General features: G+C 32.0%; 1 pseudogene; it reads left to right on the top strand.

Annotated features, from left to right (window-relative positions):
• Positions 1–280: 280 nt before the first annotated feature.
• Positions 281–24,508, top strand: LOC149560721 (putative disease resistance protein At5g47280; annotated as a pseudogene).
• Positions 24,509–26,401: the final 1,893 nt, after the last annotated feature.

Here is a 26,401-nt window from a genome sequence, read left to right on the forward strand (position 1 = left end):
TAAACAAATATGAATTGTTCATTTGTCGCTATGTTTGGCCAGCCAACTATCAGAAAAAATGTCCACTAGGAAGAAATAGCCAAATGTCATTAATAAGTTGAAGTTTTCGCAAGAAAAGTAAACATATCATCTTCCATGAAACGAATGTTAACATGGTATGTTATTTCGTTACGACTTCCATGAAACGAGTATGAAACTTGGAAATATTACTCTCTTTTTCAGCCAAATATTAGAATAAATGTCCTCCAGAAGGAATGGGCAACTTTTATTATGGGCAACTTTTATTAATAACTTTTACGTTTCAAAAGAAACTACGCTCCGCAGAGGACAAAAAATAAACTCGAAGCAGTTTAATTGCTAAATCAGGCTATGGAGATGTTCAACTGCAAGCCAATGTGCGTTAGAGTACATTCTCTGCTAAAGAGTTTAAGCCCAGGTATTCAAGAAATTTGCCTGCAGGATTTGCAGTTACCCACATATGAACAAAATACAATCCTTCACAAGTTTTACAAGGAGCTGATAATGGGAGCGACGTTGATAAAAGAATGCGAGAATATCAGCCCATTTAACCTGTCGCTGAATTATAGGTACGCATCTCGTATCTTGAAGCTCGACAAGGAGATCAATGTGTTTATGGGGATACTGCCTGCTCACGTATTACTTCATGTGAGAAGGCTGAAGGAATATGTTGAAAGTGTTTACCATGAAAATGATATCCAACGTGCATATACTCCTATCATGCTGAAGGATTCGATATCAAAAGAAGTTTCTATGATCAGTAATGATCCGTGTCAGAATGCCACGATGCTACTTGAGCAAATGGGTTCAGCGAACGATCTCATGGACTGTGCAGAAATGGTGAAGCCCACCTACCCTTGTCATGATGATGTTCCTTATACATCTCAGTTTTACGTGGGATTGAAAAAATCTGTGGTAGATTTGAAGGACATTTTGTTCGAGAAAGAGGTATCTGTCGTTGGCCTGCACTGTATTGGGGGAGGTGGCAAAACTACTTTGGCGTTGGCTCTCTCGAATGATTCCCAAGTCAGAGGTAAGTTTCCAATTCTGTAACCTCTCGTCTATAATTTTCTATGCCTTATGTTGTTATTCTATGAAGAGTTGCAGTGCTTCCTTCTAAAATTATGAGCAGATTTTACATATGCTTTTAACAAGATAACATATAAGGGTGCCTGGATTGTTTCCTTTATTTGCTTAAGCAATACAAAAGAAAAGAAGAAAAGAAGTAATCTAATATGGATAAAAAATATTCGGCGTACATTGATATCACTCTTTGTACTTTCATCTAAAATTGTTAGTAATTTTTTTCAAATTGAGTTACGGTATTTTGTTTACTTTGACTTTGTGTTTCCAATATATATTGGTGGTGATCTTTCTTTGATTTTTTAAATTTGTCATAGACATTACCTTTTTCCTTAACGTGGTCTTTGTTATTGTCATGTAGTTTGTTTCCTTTATCTTTTGAAGCAACGTACAAATTTTTGTGATAAAAAAAAATTTGGTATACATTTATATCACTTTCTCCGCATTTCCATCTAAAATTGTTATTATTTATTTATATTTAAATTGCTTTCAATTTAGAAGTAAAAGTGAAAGTTATTTTATTTTTTTGTAATGTTGTAGTTATGTTTGAATGTTGATTCGATTGAATGTAATAATTTATTCTACAATTAATATAATCATAAAATTATATCACGTTATTTTGAAAACTCAAACAATATAAAATAAAAAGTCTTCCTAGTGTAATATGTAGGCCAAATTTTCCTACCCCCTTTAATAAAAAAATATGTAGATCAAATTTGTAGGAAAATCTCAAAATTTATATAAATTATAAATATGTAATGACGTGATTTGTGTTTGATCCTACAATTAATAAATGAGGAAATGAAGGGATTAATCTATTTCCTAATAAATATTCTATGTAATGCAATGGAACATGCTTTGTTTATTTATTCAAATTTAACTTAATTTATGTTTGTTTTATTACTAAAACTATATAGAAAATTAGTTTAGGTTTATATACACATTGCAAATGATAGTATGTCACTAATTTGCAGCTCTAATGTTAGTTAAAAATATCTCATCATAGTGAAAACAAATTATGAAAATTTATTATGCTAGGAAGAAAGGAATGACTTTGAATTGTATCTTTAGATTTTGGCCAAAATACCAATACATGGATTTTATATAGTGTTTATAATTTCTATCACAATACATGATGTAATAAATATTATTTAAATATTATTTAGTATAGCTTATTCATTAAGTGAACCCTATAATGTATTATACTTTATAGAATGTTTGACATTTTTTTTTAATAGTTAAATAGAGCATACATTTTATGTTAATTAAGGAAAAAATAATAAGAAGTTGATGTATTAAAATTTACTATCCAATATCCACTATATATATTAATTATATATTTATCAAGAAGATTCTTTGATGTTAGAAAAATTCTCAACATTATAGTTCATTTTGAGTAATCTAAAAAGAAGAAATGACAACATGTATTATATAAGGAAAAAACCTTTAACTAATTTTGAATTTATGAAGTTGAATGCATTGATATCCTAGGTGTTGAAATTTGAAGTAGAGTCTTGATGAGATTCATTGAATAAAAATCTGGTTTATGATTGGTAGTAATACCAAATGAGAAGATAGTGGGTTATATATAAAATAATTAGCATCATTGCACTAGAAAGTACTAAATATCCTTCAATATGTTCAGATGATATTTTGAATTTTTATTTATTTATTGGAGGATTGCTTCTCTCAATTGGTTATCTCTATGGAAAGACTTGAGGAAATTGGTCACATGCATGTGAGTAGTCTTTCATAAGGTTGGAAGTCATCATCTTTCCTCCATTGCCTATGGTAGGTCCACATAGGAAATATATCAAGAATGAGATGTCTAGTTACTATGGAGATGCATCAACCAAAAAAAAATTTGAGACACTTTTTTTGAATTTGTGTTCACTAGAATTTATTGGAAATATTTTGAAAAGGAAGTGTTATATAAGATCAAGTTGTCACTGAAATGATTGTCAAATACTAGTCATTGATTTCCTATGAGAAAGCATTAGTGACAATAAAATGAAATTTTATATTTATGATACTGTGGAGACTAGCATTTGCAATGTTTCTCTTTTAGATGTTGAAAATAATGTAATAGGGTACAAAATGGGTTGAAGTAAATGAATGTAGATCCATAGTTTTTATCTCTCAAGATCTATTAGCAAAGAGTGTCCACTTGTCCCTATGTTGTTCGTTAGTATAGTAGATTTATCATATTTTTAGGGATGAATCCTTATCCCTAAAAATAAAAGGAAGTAAAATAAATAATTGAATGGAAGTTTTCAACATTTAGTTTCAATATAATACAACTATATTGATTAATATTTAGAGAAAATGTACAATTCATTAATGACTAAGATGAGTTTATTTTGTGAAGCATCTAGGAATAAATTACCTTGCACAAAATATACAATATTGGGATGGAAGGAAAGCCCCCTTTTGTTTTAGTAAAAAATTCTTAACATATGTGAGTGGGAAATTTTGGGTAAGATAACTTGGAATCATATTTTCAACCTATATTTAAAGGAAATGATGGGATAGATTCAATAAAAAAATAGATAATAAATCTGACAAGTGGAATAATTAGTTCTTAATTGTGATTGGTAGTTTTTAGGTGTGTCAAGAGATTCTATCATCACACACTATATACTATATGTCTTCTTAGATTTTTTAAGTTTATGAATTTAACTATATCTAAAAATAGGTTAGAGGCTATCTTTAGTATGAGGATAAGGAGAAAAATGAAGAAGCATATTGCTAATTGGCATTTGTGTACCATGATAAAAAAATAAAGGGGATATACAGCTAAAAGACATAATAATATATGGACTATCATTATCTTCTACGTGATTTGCTAGTCTAATACATGGGGAGGAGACCAATAAAATCCTTTTTATACATAGTATTAATAGATGAAAATATTGAAAATTTTCTTCATTGAAAGGGTTTCATTTGTGTGATCTCATGTCTAACTATTTCCTAATACATATTTTAGGATATAGTATGTTTAAGCAATATGGAAATTATGAGAAAATCATAGTCAAATAATTTCTAATTAATAGATATTACAAGGAAAAACCATACTTTGTGAGATATCCATATGTTGAATCTAGAGCATTGGGATGATCCACTAGCTTCATTACAAATACTCTCAACAAGGAGTTATATATTTAGGGGAAATATGATTTTTTAGATATTGTCAAATATGGAAAGCTAATGGGTTGGTAGGAAATTTTAAATAATTTTAGTATTAAACTTATACATTCCTAGATATTTTGACTACATGATAGTTGTTGAAATTGAGAAATTATGTAGATGGGTGTGATGGTTAGAACTTATATGACTATCAAATAGTTGTCATTGATGAAAACCATAGTATAGCTCTCATTCATGAGAACTATGTCTACAATGGATTACTAAGCCTCTTGTAGAGACTTGTTCTAATTAGTGATATCAATGGTCACTAAGTAAGAAGTGGTGATTACATGGAAAAGTGTGGCCAATTGGTAAAATGGAAAAGGAATAATTACATCAAATAAAGTGAAACCAATAGTAGAGATTAAGAAAATAAATATGTATTACCTTGGGATATATAAAAATGTAAAATACCTATGTAATATGTTTGGACTTTATATTTAATAAATTTTAACCAATCCAATAGATGGATAGGAAAAAAAGAACAAAATATGACCAGGTTGAATCCAATCCTTGAGATTTGAAATATAATTGAGAAAATAGAGAGGGGAAAAAGACTTGAATAAAGGATTAGGATTAAGAAGAAAAATATTAAACGAAAACATAAAAGGGTCTCTAATAGACATATTGAAAGGATAAGAAAAAATTAGTAAGGAGGATTGGTGTAATATAGTAGAAGAGAGATTTAGTGATTGTGATCAAGTGATTGTGATTGAGATACAAAGAAGATAAGTACAAAGTATTGTAGAGAGAATTCATAGGGCATAAGAGATCTTAAAGGAAAATAGTGCCATATATAGATTAGATATTTGAGTTATTATTGCCTATGAATTACATCCAATAAACCCCTAAATCATGCAAACCCTAATAGGCCCAAAGTTGTAAATTCTCTAATACCATAGGATCTTAAGAGTATTTTGTAAATTCTTTAACAAGGTAGATGTTAGTATATCTAATTTCACTTTTCATAAGGTACAAGATCACTCATAACATGTTGAACCCCTAAAAAGGGTAATTGTATTCTCTTAACTCGAAAAACTTATTCACTAGGGTAGTGAACATTTACGGTTACCAAACATACCATGGTTTTACCTTCTAAGAAAGGGTTTCAGTGAAACTAAAATAACTATGTTAAGTGTCTCATGTATGTGGTGAATATTTTTTTATTATGGTTTATTTTAAAGTACTAATTATATGTTTAATTAGTAGTAAATAGTATGAAATGTTTGTAGAAGTTTGAATGTATTGATTCACGCCCACCTCTCCTAGTACTTGTGAATCATAATAATTGGTATTAGAGTGATAGTACTCTTAGAAATAAACCTAATAGCTAGATGGAACGATTCACATTCTTGGATAGGTACAAGTATGAGGAAGAGCTCATGGAGAATGCTAATATGATTCCTGAGCTAAAAGGAACACTTAGGAAATCTCTTGTAATGAGAAAGGATCTTGATATGTAGCTAAAAACAAGTTGTGACTACATTAAAAACATGGAGAAATTATCACAAAATACTATTATGTAAGTGTTGGTCCCAACCAGTACTAAGAGGGGGGTAAAATCAATATCAAAACTTAATATAGTTTCCTTTGTAGCCATTATAATCAAACTAAACAACAACACTTAATTGTTAGAGTGATAACAAATGAAATAAAATAAAAGCATGTAAACCTAAACATGAAAGAATTCATCAAGTGACACATATATTTGTACGTGGAAATCCTTGATGAGTGCTCGAAACCCATGGTGGGAGTAATATACCCACTAGCCCTTATAATGCATGTAAAGTGTTGTCTAGTTAAGAGATACAACTATTTCTTTTGGAAACACATCCTATTAAGAATGCACATATCATTCTATAGGTAATAAATCCTATGAAATCTACATGATTAGAGGATTAAAAAATTTCCCTCTAAGATGTACATTTTTAGAAGATTTATAAAAACTTCTAATTAAGCTTTTCCTATTAGGAACTACAACTAGATACAATAGTGAGAAAGAAATATAGTATATGATCTAAAGATAGAACTATCTTTCCTTATAGATTTCTACTATGCTTCCTCAAATATCCTTTGATCTCCCTATTTTCTCCTTTTACTTCATGATAACTTATGTGTAACTAATGACCTTGGTTGTTTGAAACAACCTATTTTTGTGTTACTCCTCCCTATAACTACTTTCCTTGTGAATGCACTTTGAACAACACTATTCTCTTAGTCCTCTAGTAATCAATTTGTATAAATAATTGTATTAGAAACCAAATATCTTCAATCTCCAATATTCATTTAAAAATAAAATATGAGCCCCTATATGCTCTCTACGGGATTAGACCACAATTATCCATAACAAGATCCCATCTTAATTTTGAACTCCATGTCCAAGATGTTCAAAAAAACATTTTGATGGCTCCTAGGGTCTTTAATAGTAGCCCTACTATTCCTTCTATGTGTTAATTTTTAACATATGTCCTTTCCTTCTTCCATCACTTCAACCTTACTTTCTATCACATCAACTCAGTTTCCATTGATATTTTTCCATGTGTATGATGACTCACATTACTATTAATAAATGATCAATTATTATCAGCACTTTTTTCCAATGGTGGCTTATCATAGCATAAAGGTTTACTATTTCTACCAATTATAACGTTTTCATGTAGTATCTACTCGTCTCATGACCGAATGCAAATCAATGCAAATACCATTTAACTTTTCAGTCTTTACGTCAATGAGACTTTTGGGGTAAATAATCTCCCCATTTGGAATCAATGGAAAAACCTTTCTTTAACATCATCTTTCTGGGATATACTCTTCTTCCTTTTCTCAAAACTTCATTCTATTACTATTCATCCATCTATATAACTACAATACATTTCTCCAGTGCATTAACTTATCACTTCTTTGTTTGATCTCCTCCTAAATATCTTCTACCTTATTTATGTTATGTTTCATTTTATTGTTAGTCTTTATCTCTCTCCTTACCTAAGTTGTCTTCAACTTATTCTTATTGGGATTACCTATTTATTCGCCTTCAAGTAAAAGTTCTTATTTATCTCCTCTTTTCATCTTGCTTTTCCTTTATGCTATTTCATCTTTCTAGTTCTTTATTTTTCTTATTTCATATTCTCCCTTTTTATTCTTTTTTTATACTCCCCATATGGTGGAATCTCCTTCTATTCATTTCTCATCTTCCCTTTTAATCATTATCATTCTCTCACTTTATTTCTTTTTATCTCCCCCTTTCAATTTTTCTTTTATATTTATCTCCTCTTTTTTCTCCTTCTTTTGTTGTTGATTTTATCTCCTCACTTTTTTCATCAATGAAAAAGGGTGTTATAGGTTATCAAATGCATCCTTGTATTCACTCTATGCACTAGTAAGATGAGTATCACATGATGCCTTTAGATTAGTGAGTCGAATTGTCTCGCTCCTTGTATCTTCAAAGAGTTCTTCAACCACATCAATCATACTAATTAGTGCTTTCAAAATTAGTTATTCTATGTCATTAATTTTTCCTTGTATGATGTCTATCACGGATGGTAGTATGCATTTCACTTCCATCAATCATATGATTCTTTTCTCTTTCTTTTTCTTGGTTTGATGAAAATGATGTAGTCTTCCCTATGTCTTGGAAAAATAGTTAGATACAAAGTTAGTCACTGTATTATATGTACTCTCTCATGATTAGAGATCTCATTGATCTTATTATATGGTCTTATCTAAGCCTATTGTAAGTGAGGTTTTAATAGGATCTTTTTATAGGATCAGTTTTGTGACCATGAATGTTTCTATCTTATTGTCCTTTACTTCCCCTAGAGTGTCAATTTTGAATTCTACCAGAGTTTCTAGCATCTCTATTCTTCTTGCTTCCTCTTTCTTTTCTACTAGATCTTACCCACTACCAAGTTAATCCTTAATAAATTGTTAAAACTAAGGTAGCAAGTTGATTGATGAGATTAGTACCTAGGTCATATGATGCATCAAAGGCTAGTTCTGCAATTAAATCTCTGGCAACTACCAATTTTATTGTCCCTCTATTTCTTCTTTCTTATTGCAATGAACTTCTCTAATCTCTTTAGAAGTTTTTTATACTGATTTATCTCATATAGATTCGTGTATTTTATTATGGGATACTTCTCAACAATGATAGCATCTAGAGTCTTTTCTTCTTCCTTTAAGTCCACATCTTTTTAAAATAATTATCCTTCATCTTCTAAGCTTAATGACGATGAGGATGATAATGAATATGTCTTCGTATGTTTCCTTCTTCATCTTCTCTTGATTGCATGTTCTCCTCATGTACTTGTGGATGTTCTCTTTGCACTTCTGTTACTCTAATTTTCAAGTGTTTTACTCTATAATACTATATATCTTGATGATTTTGTCTTTAATATCATTGTATCTTCCTTTTCATATTGGGCTTCTTCAACTATAGAATCATATTTCTCATTCTATAATGACGTCTTGTATACTTGCTCAATTTTTGGAGACTTTTCCTCTTGAGGCTCCTCTTCATGTACCTATAAAACTTCAAGAAATCTATCTCTCTTCTTTGTCCTTGTTAGGTGAAGATTTAATTATAATAGTTGTGACCTTGACAATCTCGTCAATTTTTTTTGAGTTCTATCTTCTTGTGACTTCACTTTATTTTTAGTAGATTGTGCAGGTCATGTGTGATCAATGCAACATCATCTAGTTATTTAATATTTATGCCCGGAGTTATAGACACACTTTCCTAAGTTTCATATATGGCCCTTTGCATGTATTTGGTTTTTGGTTTCATCTCCCTTTGAGGCCTCAAAGTTTCTTCTCTTTATTCCTTATTACATTTTCCTATCTCTAGTCTTTCACTTTGTTCTCTAACCCTCTCGTTTACCTTATCTTTTTCTTTATTTTGTGAACTAGATGCTTCCTTGTGAATAATTATTCTAGAGGTATGCATCTATATTATGAACCTCAACACTCCAATATTTAGCTATACTTTATTTAGCTTCTTTGATATGACTTGTTAGTAACCTATTACATGCTTTTGCATACTAAATCGACTCCAATTTATTCCTATGAACATCCTTTTTGGGAATCTATCATATTTGGCTTTATTTAGAGTAGGGACTTAAACAATATTTTTCCAAAGTCATCTATACCCATGTTCCACCTTTAATTAATTATTTTTCTTAACTACTTGGGTAGCCAAACTCCAATATCTTCTAGCTTCGTACCAATTTCTCTCATATTTGTGAGAACAAGAATTATGGCTTTATTCTCATTCTCTTTAGAAAAAATTAAGAATCTATTCTTCAATATTTATTAATTATTATTTTTAACAATTATTTATACAATTTCATTATTATAAAGTAGTTTGGATTTATTCTTACATTTATTTAGAGTCATTGATACTTCAACTTTCTTTAGTGTCCCCACTACTACTATTGCTTCTACAAATTCTTCACCAGTCTTAGTCTTTGATGCTAAATTCTTTGGCTACCTTGTTTATGATTGTCTTTCCCTCATCTGTGCTTGAGACTTGTGTCTTGAACTCCTTCCAAGTTATACTTTTATTTCTTCATTATTTGTCACTTTTTATGGTGCACACTTGGATGGTTTCACAAATTGTCTCCTTATTACCATCAGAGGAGTGTATTCCTTTGTTTTCTTCTTTCCTTTGAAAATTATTTTCCTTATCTCCCAATAGGTTCCAAACCTTAAACATATTAACCTTTCTTCCAATGTTAGTATCCATTATATGCATGGCTTAGCTTCTTCTTCTTTAACCTCATACCTAAAAGGCGTCAACCAATGTGTTCTTGGTTGTACTATAAAAATGATGCATTTATTTTTGTTTTCTAGAAAAGAAATGGTTTCTTTGAATTTCTCAATTATATTAGTGGGTTTCCTTTCTTGATGTTTAATTTTATTTTGAATTTTATTGAAATAACCCTATAGCATATAATTTCCCTTGCCTTCCCATTTTCTATAAAACTTACTTATTTAAGTTCCAAAAGGTTGATCTTCCCTCTATTTATGAGGTGGAAACCCTAGAAAATTCTCATTTGAGATAGAATTTTATGGAAACTAATATTGAACCAAATCTTTGAGTTTGACCTTTATTAGCATTCACAATTTACTTAGGTTCTCCAGCATCTATCTGTGCAGGTATCTGCATAGGTCACTTGATGACCTATTATGAATGACTTGGAATGCTCCACAAGCTATGTTTCTAGGGATTTGATTTTCCCTGCTCCTGTGGTATAGTTTTAACCCTATTACTATGGATTTAAATTTTATACTTGGATCTAGAACCTCATTTATTGTGCATTCCCTTGTATTTTGGGTTAGTTGTTGTTTATTGATTTTAGCCACTTTTTTAGGTGATGCAATATTCATGGATAAATATATTCCTTTTTCACTAAATCAAGTTAACTTTAGTATTAATGCCTTTGTAATATTATACGGCTTATCTAGTCATATATATTGTTTATGGACTCAGCTTAAAGAAAATCTTACCCATTCTTCATGAAAGAAATGAGGCATGCCTACCACTCTATTTAGTGTAGATTTGTCTAGCACTTTGCATTGCTCTTTCATAAATTCCTCTACATAGAATGGGTTTTATATCTCGTGTGTAGCTTTATCACCCAATTCTTGAACCTAAAACTATAGGTATCATTTTACATCTACTATAAGAAAAATATCATCATGTAGGGATGATAATCCTATATCTTCTCCAACATAGATTCTTGTTAGTACTATTCCCTCATATTCAGGTTGATCTTGTTGTTTTCTATCAACCAAATTAACCTTTTACAATAGTATGGTCATTATGTTCTCCTCTTGTTCTTTTTTTATGAGTAGTCTCTTTTAATGGATAAAATATTAAATTTACATATTCACAAAAAAAGGGTTGAAGGATACAAGATCACCCCACGAAAGTACATATAGTAAAGTTAGGAACACTTTACAACTATTCATAATAAAAAAACATAAAAATTGTCCTCAGGCAGCCAAAGTAGCACCAGCTAAGGGAGAAGATAATGTTTATCATGAAAACCATAATTGTCGACCGGTTTGGAAGAAGGCTTAAGAGGAGCCAATCAATCATCAACTATAGCATAAGATTTTTTCTTTTCTTCAGCCTCTGCCATGTTAGCCAAAATGTTTGAGTGTAGGAAGGGGAAATATCACTTGGGTAAGAAGCTAGAGGAGCAGACAACTAGAAGAAAGAGGAGCAACATGAGGAGCAATCAAGGACTAACTAGAGTCATTCCACAAAGAAGAAGAGTGACATCATTAAACATCCCAATTGCTAGGAGGGTTGTGTGGGACATGGGACTGAGGCATCTATGAGTGGAAAGAACCCAAGAAAATGTACACAAAGAATTTCCCCAATGCTTGAGCATCTCCTCTAGGTGGACCACCTATAGGGCCACCTTGTTGGCCTGTACTTGAATCTAAAACAATACATTATAACAGATGCAAGGTTTAATCTATAAGAACATATTAATATAGAGAAAAGTGTGAGTAAAAAACACTGCATTTTTATCTTTCTATAAAAGAAATAGGATCTCCACTTTCAAAGCATGTCAAATCTAAGAAAATTAGTGGAATCCCCTAGCAAGTCCATGTGCCAAAAAAATTTCTTTGCCCTGAAGGGCTTGAGAAAGTCATGTCTCCAAAGCTAATATTGATGAGCTCTACAACAAAACCAAAATATTTGTAGGAAAGATTTAGGTTGTTAGAAAAAAGGACACCACGTAGGTCTTGAATACCCAAATTCTTTAGCCAAGGCCCTAGAGGGAAGCCCTCAAAAAGAACACACTAAGAAAAGTGTGCAATATTCATCTTAGAAATTTTTTTTCCAAATAACCTTAAACATGCATTTCCAATTCTATTGAGTGGGCTGAAGATGTCAATGGTGGTTGAGAGACTCAACCATGGGAAGGCGAGGAACCAATCACAAGTATCCCATTCTAGCCTTGTGATTGACAAGAGGAGTACACGAATACCACTTCTAGTCCTTCCACCAAGGCTTGATAGATTGAATGTCTAGATTATGAAGAAAATGAGGGGGAATAGAAGAGATAATTAAATCAAAAGTTTGATAGTCTAGGTGACTCAAATGATACTAGATTTGCATTTCTTTCCAAGATCTCAAACTCATGGTGGTTCTAGAGAAAAAGACATTTTGGCATCTTGATGCTACATTTGAAAAAATGTAGAGCATTTACACCTTGAATTTTGGAAAGTGGCACACCGTCAACAGAAAATAATGATGACAACCAAAAATTATGATGAATCATGGAGAGCCCATCTTTGAGTGTGTTGCCAACCCAACAAAGCAATGACTTAACAACTTCCCAAGATTTTGAAATGATCTTGATCATGAAAGAGCCTTGAATGTGATATGAGGTGGTGAGAAGGGTCTGAAATCCCATCCCCTTCCATGTTGGCCTATTCATAGGAAACCAAGAGGAGATTCCATATCGAAGAAGGATTTTCTAGGATTCATCCCCTAAAATGGCTATGCGAACCCACTTGATGCATAAGGTAATGCCTTATTTTTGGGTAAAAATAAATCCCTTTCCACCAGAATCTCTGAGCAAACATCTCTATTCCGAAGAAAATCAGTGAAAGTCATGTTGTTCCACATCTAAGGTCCAAATAAAGGCTTTGAGGATTTTTTCCAACTTAGCATATGAGGCTTTGGAGGGGGGGAAAAAAGAAGAGTAAAATACATGGGTAGCAGCTAACAAATCTAGCATTTCTTCCTTATCCCCAAGAGAGGTGAAACTGTTGTGCAAGAATGTACTGGAGGTAGAAGTAGAAGAGGAAACTCTTGCAAAGATGAGTCTACTCTTCTAGGAGACACTATTGAGGTCTTCAATACAACCTTTGGGCCTATGCAAACACCACGAGATTTGAGACCCATGAGGACAAAAAAGGAGGCTACCTATGGACTCTAGACCAAAGTGGGTAAAGGAATGCTCACATTTGTGTCCATCCTCTAGAAGCCAAGATTTGAAATGGGTGGCAATGCCACTGAAGTGCTGGTTGTAGTAGAGATAGTAATAGGAACGTTCTAAACCAAAGGTTGGGAAGAAGAGGACCCTTGGTGCTTAGGCAGAAAGGAAGCCTTACCCTTCTGCATACAATCTCTCCATTCATCCTTTTTGGAGTTATCAGTTAGCTTTGCTTGCAACTCCTTAGTAGGAATTGTCTTGTTAGGTATAACAAGAGGGTAGTCTTTGATCTTGTGATCGATCAAATGACTTCTATAGAAAATGTTTGGTAGGTTCAAATACAACACCTTCTTAATGAATTTGTGTGCTCTGATCTAAATATCTACATATTCTTTGAGGTCACAAGAAAGGTCCACCTCAAAAAAACCTCAACATAAACTTCCAGTAGGAAATGAGGAGCCTTGAAAATTCAACCTTGAGAGGGACTTTCATCTTCTTATTAGTAGACAGTTAAATTACGAGATCACCACAAGAAAACTAGCAAGGAAGACCTAACTGACCAAAGCTCATCGTTAAAACCCATGTCTTCTTGGGAAGGGTTAGTAAGGATCTTAATACCATTGAGTACAACTCCATGAGGAGTCCAATTCTTGGTATCCCATTCCTTGAGCATTCTTTAAAGAGGAGTGAGATCCACAAAATATGCTATTAGGGTATGGAGCTTGAATCAACTACATGCATCTTTAAACTTTTCAATGTTAAGAACAATATTAGGAGACTAGGGCTTTCCTCATAAAAAAATTATAGGAAAAACTTCCTTGATCATTTATTTAGATGAGGCACTATGCGCATCTGTCATAACAACTCTAGCTCTAGTAAAAACTACTAGACTAAAGTTGGTCATAGCCATAATCAAAGAACCTATAATGGGTATGAGAAGTGCAAAACAAGAAGAAATTTCAGAAAATACATTGTACAATATGAAAAGCCCTATCCTTAGGTGAAATTTATTTTGTAGGCATTATTTTTTTCTTACTCATAATTCTTCAAATTTTCTACTTAGAAATCCGGGGCTCCATAAATTTGAAGGTATGGGTGATTTCAATATTGCAATGTGACTAAAGACTTGCAATGCATCTATTTATGTTATGGAATTTTAATGTTAGGGTTGCAATGGTCAGAAAATACTTTACCTGCCACTAGACATTAGTCATTCATACTTTTAATTTTCTTTACAATGATAAATTTTTATCCCTTATTCTTTAATCAGCATGGTGTGATCTTTCTTTCTATCAGGTGACTACTTTGCCCTTGTTTCTTGCTCATGATTTACTAGCTTAGACTAGGGGAGCATTTTAAAGGTTCCTTCTTTTATTTTCTAACACCTTTTAAGCATAGAAAAGATTAGTTTATTTGTGATGTCTTACTGACGATTTGAGATCTTATGCACTCATCAGTCCTCGTTGCCTATACCACTTTGCTCTTCCTTGTTCATATCTTGGCATATTCCTTCTCTATTTTCTCTACAAAAAATCTATTTTCTTTTCTAGAAGGGGACTTGTTGGTTGGTCTTTTATTGGCTTTGTAATCTCTTGTGACATAAAAAAATCTTGTGGCACTTAAATAAAATCACTTGGGTACCTCTCCATGGTCTACTATTTCTTCTTTAACCATTATTCCAATAGTTTGTGTAGACCAGTGCTATGAACCTATCCCTCCTAGTTGGACTCATTTCCTTTCAAGAGATAACTAGTTTAGCCCTTCTCTTTCTCTACATTCCTCCACTTTAAGACCATACTTGGTGTAATAGTACAAACATCCATTTATTCTCTTCTCAATGAAATGAGATATGCATTTTTGTGTTGCATGTACATAGAAATGGCAATCATCATAGTACCCATCAAAGGCATTTTTCTTCAAAAATGTTATCTAATTGAAATAAAACATGTTATATATATGTCCTACTTTTCCACATTAATAACATATATTTTTTGAATATTTCTTACCTTTTAGGGATGTTCTTATAGATCTCATATTGACTAGGTTCTTTCAATATAAGGTTTCACCTTCTTCTATATTTCTCTCACCTATGTAACCAACACCAACAATGCTCTTTTTTCTTCTTTGAGACCTCAAATTTTCATCTATTTTCCATTAGCTCTTACATTTAAGAGATGTTCTTCAAAATATCTTGTTGTCTAGATTCTTTTCACCTAAGGTTTCACCTTCTTCAATCTCATTGTCAACTATGTAAGAAAGATCTTCAGTGCTCTTGTTTCTTCTTTGAGATCTCAATTTTTTATTCCTCTTCTCCAATATCTTGTTCAAGTTTCTCAACTTTTTGTGGGAATAATATACCCACTAGACCTTATAATGCATGTAAAGGGTTGCTTGGTTAAGAGATACAACAATTTATTTTGGAAATACACCCTTTTAGGAATGCACATAACCTTCTAAGAAACCACAAGCATAAGAAGCATAAAAAAATCTAAAGAAAACAACAAAAATACTAGGTAAGATACCTTAAAAAAAACTTCCTATAACTACAGAAATATTGGTAATAATTCTAATGCATGTAGAAGCAGAGTTGCTAGTAAAAAAAATTTGAAGATTATTTCTTTGATGTTCTCTAGTAGGAACATGCTAATCATGAGTGTAAATCTAAGCCTAAGGATAGTAATATTAGATTTCATGATTACTATTACAAATTCAAAAAGGATGCACACAAAGCTATGAAATGTAAATCTATTATTTCTAAGTTGCTAGTCTTACTGGTGAACAATAATAGAGGGGCATGATATTTCAATAACCATCCCTATTTTGTAAATTATTAGGAGACATAAAAGAAAATTAAATTTTATAGCATAAGGAAATTATTCTCAAAACAATCTAGCATTGCTATGTTTTTATTTCAATAAGATTGGTCATGTTGCTATAGCACTCCAAGTTTAGAAAAACATCTCTTGATCAGTCACAAAAAGGGGAAATGAAGAATCCTATGAATCTTGATGATATCAAAAATGAAATGAAAAGGAGTTGGATGGAAGAAAAAGAGGAACACAAAAATTCATCGCTATCACCTGACATAATGAACCTGCGATCTACCCAAGTAATATATTCTTTTAGGGGGGGTAGACAAAAGAATCCAATTTATTGATCCCCAGATTTGAGTAAGGAAGGATGAAAAGACAACATTTGATGTGAAGAAATGTTACCTTAAAATATTGAAATTTTTTATTGATTATGTGTTTATTAATTGTAAAGTTCCTTAGATATATTGAGTGTAATCAATCATATTTGTTGGAAAGAAAGAAAACCCAATTAAATCCAATCATTGATATTTGTAAACTATTTAAGAAAATAGAGAAGGAAACAAGAAAATTGAATAAAAGGAGAAGGAAAGATTGATGAAGAAAAAATTAGTGAAAGCTAGAAGGAGAGAGATATAGTGATTGTGATCAAGACATAAAGAAGATAAGTATGCAATGTTGCAGAAAGATATCAAAGAGCATAAGGAATATAGTAGGAAAATAGTGCCATTTATAGATTAGAGATTCTAGTTAGTACTTAACAAGTAGAATCGGTAAATCCCTAGATCAGGTGGACCCTGATACATCCAAAGTTGTAAATTACTTAACAGAGTCTTGTAAATTCTTTAAAAAGTAGATTTAGTACATATGGTTGTACTAATAAAATGGTACCAGATCACATAGACACACACACATGTGTGTGTGTGTGTGTGTGTGCGCCTGTGTGCGCATGTGCGCGTGCGTGTGTGTGTGCATGTGTGTTTGTGTGTGTGTGTGGGTGCGCGCACGCGCACACGTGCATGCGTGTGCATCTATGTTTGTTTGTGTGTGTGCGTGTGTGTGTGTGTGTGTGCACGCGTGCGTGCATGCGTGTGTGCATGCGTGCGTGTGTGTGTGTGTGCGCGTGCGCCCGCACGTGCATGTGTGTGTTTGTGTTTGGTTTTATTTTACCTTTCCTTCCTTTTATTTTATATTCATGTTGTGTGGTTTTCTTCTTGATTCTTATAAGTATGGCTAGCTCTTCTACCTCTTCATGTTGATTTTATATAATTTTATGTTTTTTATATTTCTTTGTTTCTATGTAAAAGCTAAAAGAGATTTTTTTAAAGAACCCTAGGAGTTTCTACAAGTTCTATTTCTTTTTGGGTTGCATGGTTTTTCCTTGCCACTTTTAATATTTTAATTTTTATTCAGTTGTGATGGACCCTATTTATTTAGCTTTATTTTGTTTTTACTAATATTATTTTTCTCTTTCTATGATTCATTAATGTGAAACTCCCACTATAGAGTTGAAAATTTAAATGGACACTAAAAACTGAGAGCTCATTCAAATTCTTTCATCCTCTTTTTAAGCCCTAAGGAGCTGGTGTCATCCCCTAGAAAACTAGAGAGTATTCTTGTAGAATAGGTTGTATTTTTTTTTTTTGTATGAGGGTGGACCCATAATTATGGGTTACACTTTTTTCCCTATACCGACACTGAACTATGATTTTTTTTAAAACTTTCATTTACAAATGCAAATTTTCATTTAGATATTTTGTCTAGACTCTAAAAAATTTTCTTGTTTGTTTCAATTATTTTGATTCAATTATTTTTTCTCCCATGAAAAATTGGTATGTTGTCAAACTCTGATTTTTAAAGAGTTGTGTTTTTTTTACACACATCACATTTTTTTCTATAATAGATATCAATCTGATTCTTTCGAACTTAATTTTTTAACATCTAGACCAAGCTCATGGAGCTAGTTTTATGTCTTTATACTTAATATTTCATATTATTCTTATGTTCAAATTTGATCTAGCGCTGATTTTGAGTTACATTATTTTTTATGCATATAACTTATTTTGTATTTATCCAATTCCCAAATTCCTTTTTTTGGTAGAAAGAGAACTCATATACAGAGAGTTGGGCTATTTTTCAGAATTTGTATTCTCTTATTTACTATATTTCCATGAACATCCAACAAAGATTTTTTTTTTGATAATAAACCTATTTTTAATTGACGGCCAAAAAAATATACTTAAAAAACTCAAAATTTATCAAATCCATAATCATTAGAAAGCTCATTTCAAGTACTTATGTCATGCAAAATGGCATATCTTTATTGTTCCATCTTAACACTATTGAAAGTAATTGCCTCATTAACTTTTGATTGAATGTAATTGAAAAAATACTTTTTAACGAAATTAATCCACTTTCAATCAAAACTACCAAGATAATTTCTATCAAAATTACTTGACTTAAAAATCATGGTAGCATGTTTTCGGAGGAATTTCTTCCTCCGAAAAAGTGTAACCCACTATTGTGTCCACCCATGATTGTCTTCTCTTTGACTATTTGAATATGTTTTAGATAGGGTGTGGATCTACTTTCTAGTGGTTCTATTATTTTGCCCCTATTGAGCTAGGAAGCATTCCTATTAAGGTGAGTAGGAGCTTCACAAGAGAGGTGATAACCTATCAGTGATAACTTGTTGGTTTCTATTCTTGTTTTGTTTTAGGAGAAAATTTAAAATCCATTCAAATGTTCAAGGATCATTCTAAAACACATTTTTTCTTTAAAATTTACATTTTATTTGGGGATTAGTTTATTCCAATTATATTTTTATGTCTTATCCTTTAGTTTCCTATAGTAAGGGCTACATGAGGCTTTCTAGAACCAAATTTTAGGTTAAAGAGCTTATAAAAATGATTATGTTAATCTATGGGATTTTATTGGTGCCTATCGAAAACTTGTTACCAATGTTTTTAATATTAATAGTAGCCATAATAAAGGTGGTGTCCCTTAGTATATGACCATATTTAAACCATTAATATCACATTTATAGAAAAAGTACTACTAGAAACTAACCCTGCCAATAACATAAAAATAATAATAGTATCCCTACCAGTATATTCAACCCAAATATAAGCATACATATTCACATAGCCACTAGTAGCCAAAACAAAACTACCAATGGAGAGCAAAAACATCATATAACTATGATAACATATACTAAATTGCATAAGTTTTCCATCGTACAAAAAAAGATCTAACTACACATCTATCAACATATCTAATGTAGAATTTAAAATGTAAAAATAAATAATAGTTAAGGCCCTTGTTTTGAGAATCAAAGGTAACAAGTGGACTTAACTAGCAATGATGTCTCATGAGAAGAAAATAACAGATAAACACAAGGCCTTAACATTGGCCTTCTCCTTCACTTTCTTAGCTAGCATGAATATGGAATTAACCTAGAACAAAATGGGGTTAGTAGAAAACATTTTCTTAATTTTTATATCAACACACATAGGGGAAGTCTACATCATTAGTAAATCACATTTCTTCTTTCCCAAGGGCACACTAGAAGTGAAGCCCATCATGTTCATTGTGAAGGTAGCCAACACATGGGTTGTGTCTTGGCTAAATTTCTTCTTCTTTTTCTTTGTTGTAATCTCCTCTGAGGTTAAACTAGTCTCTTCAATCCCAAAAAACTTCCACCTTTTCATCCTTCCCCACTCTCTTCTACAAATTTTCTCTTCTTTATTACTAATTTCTGACTCTATTTTCTCATTAGTTTCTAAGTCCCCGAAGGCTTTTTGTTTCATCTTAGCCCTAGTTTTGGAAAATCACAAACCTCCTTCTACCATGCTCATGCTCTTCTTCCAAATCAAATAGGTTAATTTCCTCTTTCTTTTTTTCAACTTATGGGTTTTTCTAGGTCCCACTCTTTTTGGGATTTCTTGAGGGTGTCGACGAGGGGTGGGGCTTTGATGTGGGGGCTATAAAATAACACCCACCATTTCCTAGCATAAAAGGTGGGTCCTAATTCTTAATGATAGAGTGGGAGGGGAAAGGGCTACATGGAAATCGTAAAGCCGAAGAATTGAGCCTTGGTGCAAAATGATGTAGCTTTCACTCTTCTTTCTCCTATCCCTAACATTAGCTACAATTGCCAACGTTAATACAACCTATTAAAGTCCTATTTTATAATTTATTTGGAGCCTTTTATCTCACATACCTTGAAAATTTAATTTTTATATTCTATCTTTTGTTATGTTTTTATTTTAGAGTTATTCATTGAACAATTATTATATGTATTTTGTTTTTTGTTTGGATTTTGAATCAAATTAAAATATTTTTTCAAGGGTTTTCCATGTCTCTTTAAAAAAAACTTTAATTAAATCATTTTCAACTAAATTGTACAGAATAAATAATAATTATAATCAAATAAAATATTAATTTTAAATTTTACCTTGACTAAAATAATAGAGGCGACCCACATATAATCGATAGAAAAATAGAAAAGGTCTTTAAAGACCAATGGTGTAAGCATAGAGAATAATCTAAGAAAGTAATTATCATGTTTGACTGCCACGTTTTATTACTGCTACGTTGTATTATGTTTTAATATTTAATAAACCACACTTCTACTACAAAGCAATTAAGACTACTGCACCTTTTATCTTTGATCATTACTATCCCTAAACATGGGAATAATTAGTTTAAATTTTGAAATGACCAAGAAGAAAAATGGTTTCACAGTTAACTTATTATGATCTATATCACACAAGTTTTATTCTTATTGAAGACATCCATGTCAAACAGCATTGTTACGCAAAATTATCATCTTTCAAATAATCTATTTGAAAAATAAAAAACAATTCATGAGTTGTCCTAATGATAGAGTTGTTGTCCTCTGCACAAAGACATAAAAAATTCAAGTATTACAAGATAAAATAGCATTCCTAGTTTCCTTTCTGAAGAATTCCAAAAGAATTCAAAATTGCAAATATGGTTCTCTATTAAAAGACATCTACAGTAAGGAAAAACATATTCTATTCAGTGGAAGATTTAAAATTTTAGTCGAAAGGCTTGAAAAGTTGGCAAATAAATTCAACCAGCTTTCTCCTCCACATCATACAAATATTACTCATAAAAGCTTTAATGCAATATTAGCACTGAAACACAAGACAAGGAATGCACTGGATCGTATGTCTCTGTGTAATCTAGCAGCCTCTTACAACCTTTATACCAATGCATAGATCTAACCAAACGCAGACAACTGTAGCATATATACATTGTGTAGAAAGAATATGGAAGCTATTTGCTTTTCTTCTCATAAAATTTGTGTAACATGTAAAATCTACAAAAGAGAACACATAAAAAGGCCTTAAACAAAATAATGTTAATAATCATCTGCGATCAAAAATTTCGAAGGCAGAGACTATAGTTTAATGTCAATGGCTAGGCACTCTCTCAGTTACGGTTGAACCTGAAATTTTTATAGCCATGGTGGTGGCAATATATCATATACTAAATTGCTTGTGTTGGTTGAGGATTCGTATTGGGATATTATGTAGGGCGCTTTCTATGGTGCAACTTAAATGCACCTTTATTCAATGAAAATATAGAGCACTCCCACTATTTAACATTGGCTAATGTAGATCTACTGACACTCTAGCTATCTAGTAAGTGTAAAAAATAAAAAATTCAAAGTTAAAACAAATTGCTTATTTGGCATTGGTATATTCACAACCTGAAATACACTTGTTTTCTTGTCGATATTAGATTTCTTCGAGAACAAGGCGCTCTTCATCACAGTTTCACAATGCCCAAACCTCAAAGAAATACTGGAGACCATTTGGGAAAATCTTTTTGAAAAGAAGGAACCGCAGTTTCAGAATGTGGACGATGGGCAGAGACAGCTGCAGCAGCAACTTCTTAAACAAGCCAAGCCAATTCTGGTTATTTTGGATGATGTTTGGTCCAGATCAACCTTGGACAAATTACTATTCGAAGGCAGAGGATACAAGACCCTCATTACAACAAGAGACATTTCTATTATCCCAAAAACCCCATTTACTAAATTTTATCAATTACAATTGTTGGAGCAAGTCGACGCACTGTCTCGTTTCTGCTTCTGGGCCTTTGGACAGACATCGATTCCAGGAACCACAGATGCAAATTTAGTTAAGGAGGTAAACAATTTTTTAAAATAAATTATCAAGTTCTTTAGTACTTGAATGAATGTAAGTTTCTACTTTTAAACATTTGAATGCAAACCAAAATATGTATATAAATTTACGACGGTTTTCATGTCTACAAACACATGGCTTGGTGATATTGGCCTTATTGACATGTGGTTAAAGAATAGAGCATCTTCCACATCTACATATTTTATGCAAGCCCCATCAGTTTCATTGTCTATCAGCTGAAAATATGTATTAACTATATTATAGATCCTGGAATACAGCTACGGATTATTATTGACTTCATATTATCTGCAAAAAAGTATTTCAATGGTTCCCATATAAATTTATTTAATTGAAATCAATCACAGGTGCAAGCAAAATGTGGAGGCCTACCACTTGCTCTGAAGGTGATTAGAAGCACTTTGCATGGGGAGCCACCGGTAGCCTGGGAAAGAGCAAAGAGCAGGCTTTCCAAAGGCAAGTCCATATCAGATTATCACAGAGAGGATTACTTGAATGCTTGGCGACCAGTATTGATTTCTTGGATGATACAGCGAGAGAGTGTTTCCTAGACTTAGGGTCATTTCCGGAGGACAGGAAAATCTGTGCTGATGCACTATTGGATATTTGGGTTAATGTTAGGAAACTAGAGTGGCAATATGCCTTTGTCATCTTACTCGAACTCGTAAGCAGAAACCTTTTGAATTTAATTAGCAATCCAAGGTGAACTTCTCTAATCTGTTATGTATATATTTTTTGTTATTTTGTTATTTAATTATTATACTGAATTGTTGCATGTACTGAGCAGGAATCAGGTAGCTATCTCTTGTGGAAATGCCTCTGAACTGTAAGTTTATCAGCATGATGTAATACGAGACTTAGCCTTGCACTTGGGATACAGGGACAGTACAGTCCATAGCAAAAGATTACTTATGTCTTGGAAAGAGAGTAGCTTGCCTCAGATATGGCAAACGCATACTAGTAAAACATTTGACGCTCAAATTGTCTCCCTCCACACAGGTCTGTTTTCTCAGTACCGTATCACAACATTGTTCAGCACACAATTATTACTCCGTGCAGCTTACTTCTTATTTCATTCAGCCTTACAAGAAACCTAGATTCATGTATGTCTAGGCCACACAAATATATTCAAAAACATCTCTGATATCTAGTCGTTTCTGTAATAGGTCAACTCAATAGACAATGCAATGTATTCTAGATATCTAAATTTATTGCTGCATTTCTCTAGCTTTTCCATACATAAATGGATGTAGCATGACTTTGTCTCATTCTCTATCAAATTGTTTCTGGCGATTTGCTTTTCGCATTCTCCTTGGTAAAAAACTAACCCTAAATAAGTATTCAATTCCGAACTTAAATGACCTAATTGGATTACTTCTGTTGCATTCGTGCAGGCCCTATGAATGCAACTGAGTGGGATGAAATGAATTTTCCAGAGGCAGAGGTTATGGTGATAATATTTTCCGCAAGTGAATACTTTCTTCCCCCATTTTTGAAATCCATGAAAAACTTAAACTTCTCATGGTATTCAATTATGGTTCTAAAAGGACCACATTAAAAGGAATTGATGCTTTATCATCGCTCACTCAGCTAAAAGTTCTTCGTTTGGAGAGATTAATTGCATCACTTTCTGAAATACAGAACATGGAGAAACTCTCTTTAAGCTTGTGTGAAGGTTTTGAACGCACTTCAACATTCAACAATACCAAGCTGCAAGATTTTAACCTGGATCACTGCAGTGATCTTGAAGTGTTGCCTCCTGGAATCTGCCGTATGCAATCTGTTCAGATGTTGTCTGTTACAAATTGTCATCTTATTAAGAATTTACCCTCCGAAATTTGGAGTATGAGCTGTCTCAGAATATTAAGGCTCTCGGCACTACCAGGCCTCAGAGAGCTTCCTTCATCAATTGGAAATCTTGTGTGCCTGGAATATCTAGACATTTCAATATGCGAGGGTTTGAAGAAACTTCCAGAAGAAATAGGAGAATTAGAAAAACTGAAAGAATTTGATATGAGAAAGTGTTCACGTTTGAAGAGGCTGCCTGGTACCGTGTGTGGATTACGTTCGTTGAAACATGTTGTCTGTGATGAAGAGATTGCAAAGCAATGGTTGCGGGCCAAGAGCTTTTCTATTCCCTGGCTCGAGGTGGAGATAGTGGAAGCAGAGTTTAATTTGGATTGGCTTCATGACTAAGTTCTCTCCCTATTTCTAATTCTTTTTGAGAAACTTTTTAGATACATTTCCCGAAAAGAAAACAATGTTCTAGGTGTAGAGTTGCATATCAATGCAGGTCTAGGAGACGTGATATAAGCTAATGTCTTATTTCAATAAAGACGGTTATACTGTGAACCAGCGGCCGCAAATACAGTTTGTTACAGTTATTATGAAATTAATTTTAAGTCCTCCTTTTGCCTTCGCCAGCGCAATGGGGAGTAATTATTTCCTATTTATATTTTGGTTTTATGCAACGTTTGATAGTTTTGAAGTTTAATTTTTCAAATAGATTCTACAATGTGTGATTGGTTTTTAAAAAATTCTAAGTATTTATTAGTACTTGTCTATAGGCTAAGTACTATTTTATCACTTTTTGAGTTTTCTAACTTACTTAGTGATTAGAACTCTTTACTTCCAATAATAGAAATCAATTATTTTTACATGTTCTTATAAAATTAATATATTGTACAATGAAGATGTAATATTTTTATCTTTAGAAATGAACAAAACTTATTTGTAACTATCTCATTGGCTAAAAGCATTTAGCCTCTTATACACCATTTTATGCAAGGATTATAAAAATATAAATTTTGAGACATTTTTATCGGGTTTATGAAATTGCTGTAATAATTTGCCCAATACTATTATGCATATTAATAATGCTGGGATATAACATAAAAAATTATAATATAATACAATATTATAATCTATTTTTTATTTAAATAATTGTTACTATATAAAATATGATACTATACTATGATATATAATATAATTCTATATCATATAAAGTATAAATGATGATATATAATTAAAAAAAATACATCACTAGATTATTAAATAATACAATTAAAATGTATTTAAATAAAATTAAAATTTTAGTTCAAATGGTCACATTTTAGGATATAAGGTTTTTTTTACTTCAAATTTCAACTATCTACTATTTTTTTTAATATCATAATAATTAATCAATTAATATATTTAATATACCAAATTAGAAATTTAGATATAAAATTAAAACTACAATTAATTGAAACAAAAGGCAAGCACTTAGCCACTAAGTGGCACTTGTTAGATATGTTTGTGTGTTGTTAGTTTTAGGTAGCTTGGACAGTTGTTCATCCATGTGTGATTAATTGGCAAATAATTGTTAGAGTTACAAAAAATATTTGTTAATTAATTGATTCCTTCTAGAAGTCACTAGTAACCTATTGGTTATGTTGTTTTAATCAAGAAGCAACTAGAAACTTCTTGTCTAGGAAGCAACTAGAAACTTCTTGGTTGAGTTGTCTTTATCAAGAAGCAACTAGAAACCTCTTGCTTAAGTAGTATAAAAGGGAGTGAAGGGAGGCATTTGGAGCATAGAACATAATAGAGAACAACAAGAGTTGTAGAAGCATTTGTGATAGAAAACAGTCTTGCAGTGTTAGCAAGGGTAGAGTGATAGCGTTGGGGACAACAACAGAGGAATATCAGGGAGAAAAATTAGGAGGTTGTCTGAATTCTACTAGTGAGAGGCAAGAAATTTTGTATCTCTTGATTTATTGAAGTTATATAATTCCTCATTTGTAGAACTGGTTTTCCCTTAGAGATTTTCCCACGAACAATTTGTCCAAAAATATTGTGTTCTTTGTGTTTTGAATTTATTTCCATATTTTATTGGTGAAGTTGTAGTTGTGTTATTTTTCGATATTAGGTAGGAATTTATTTTCACCAACTTAATAATCATTTACAATAGGAGATTAATAATCAGTGGTTGTAATAGTGTTAATTTTCACATGGTATCAGAGTGGTGATGAGGGTAGAATAGTTTTTTCCTAAGAAAGAAATTTTGATCTCTTCAGAATTATTATTGCTTTAATCTTTTGAGATGGCTTCAACTGATTTGAGAGATTTGGATAGATTGGATGGTGCCTCAAATTTTGGTGTCTCGAAG

The sequence above is a fragment of the Cupressus sempervirens genome, chromosome 4, assembly GCF_028749045.1.
Source record: "Cupressus sempervirens isolate cs-2001-9-10 chromosome 4, ASM2874904v1, whole genome shotgun sequence".
Classification (NCBI taxonomy): Eukaryota; Viridiplantae; Streptophyta; class Pinopsida; order Cupressales; family Cupressaceae; genus Cupressus; species Cupressus sempervirens.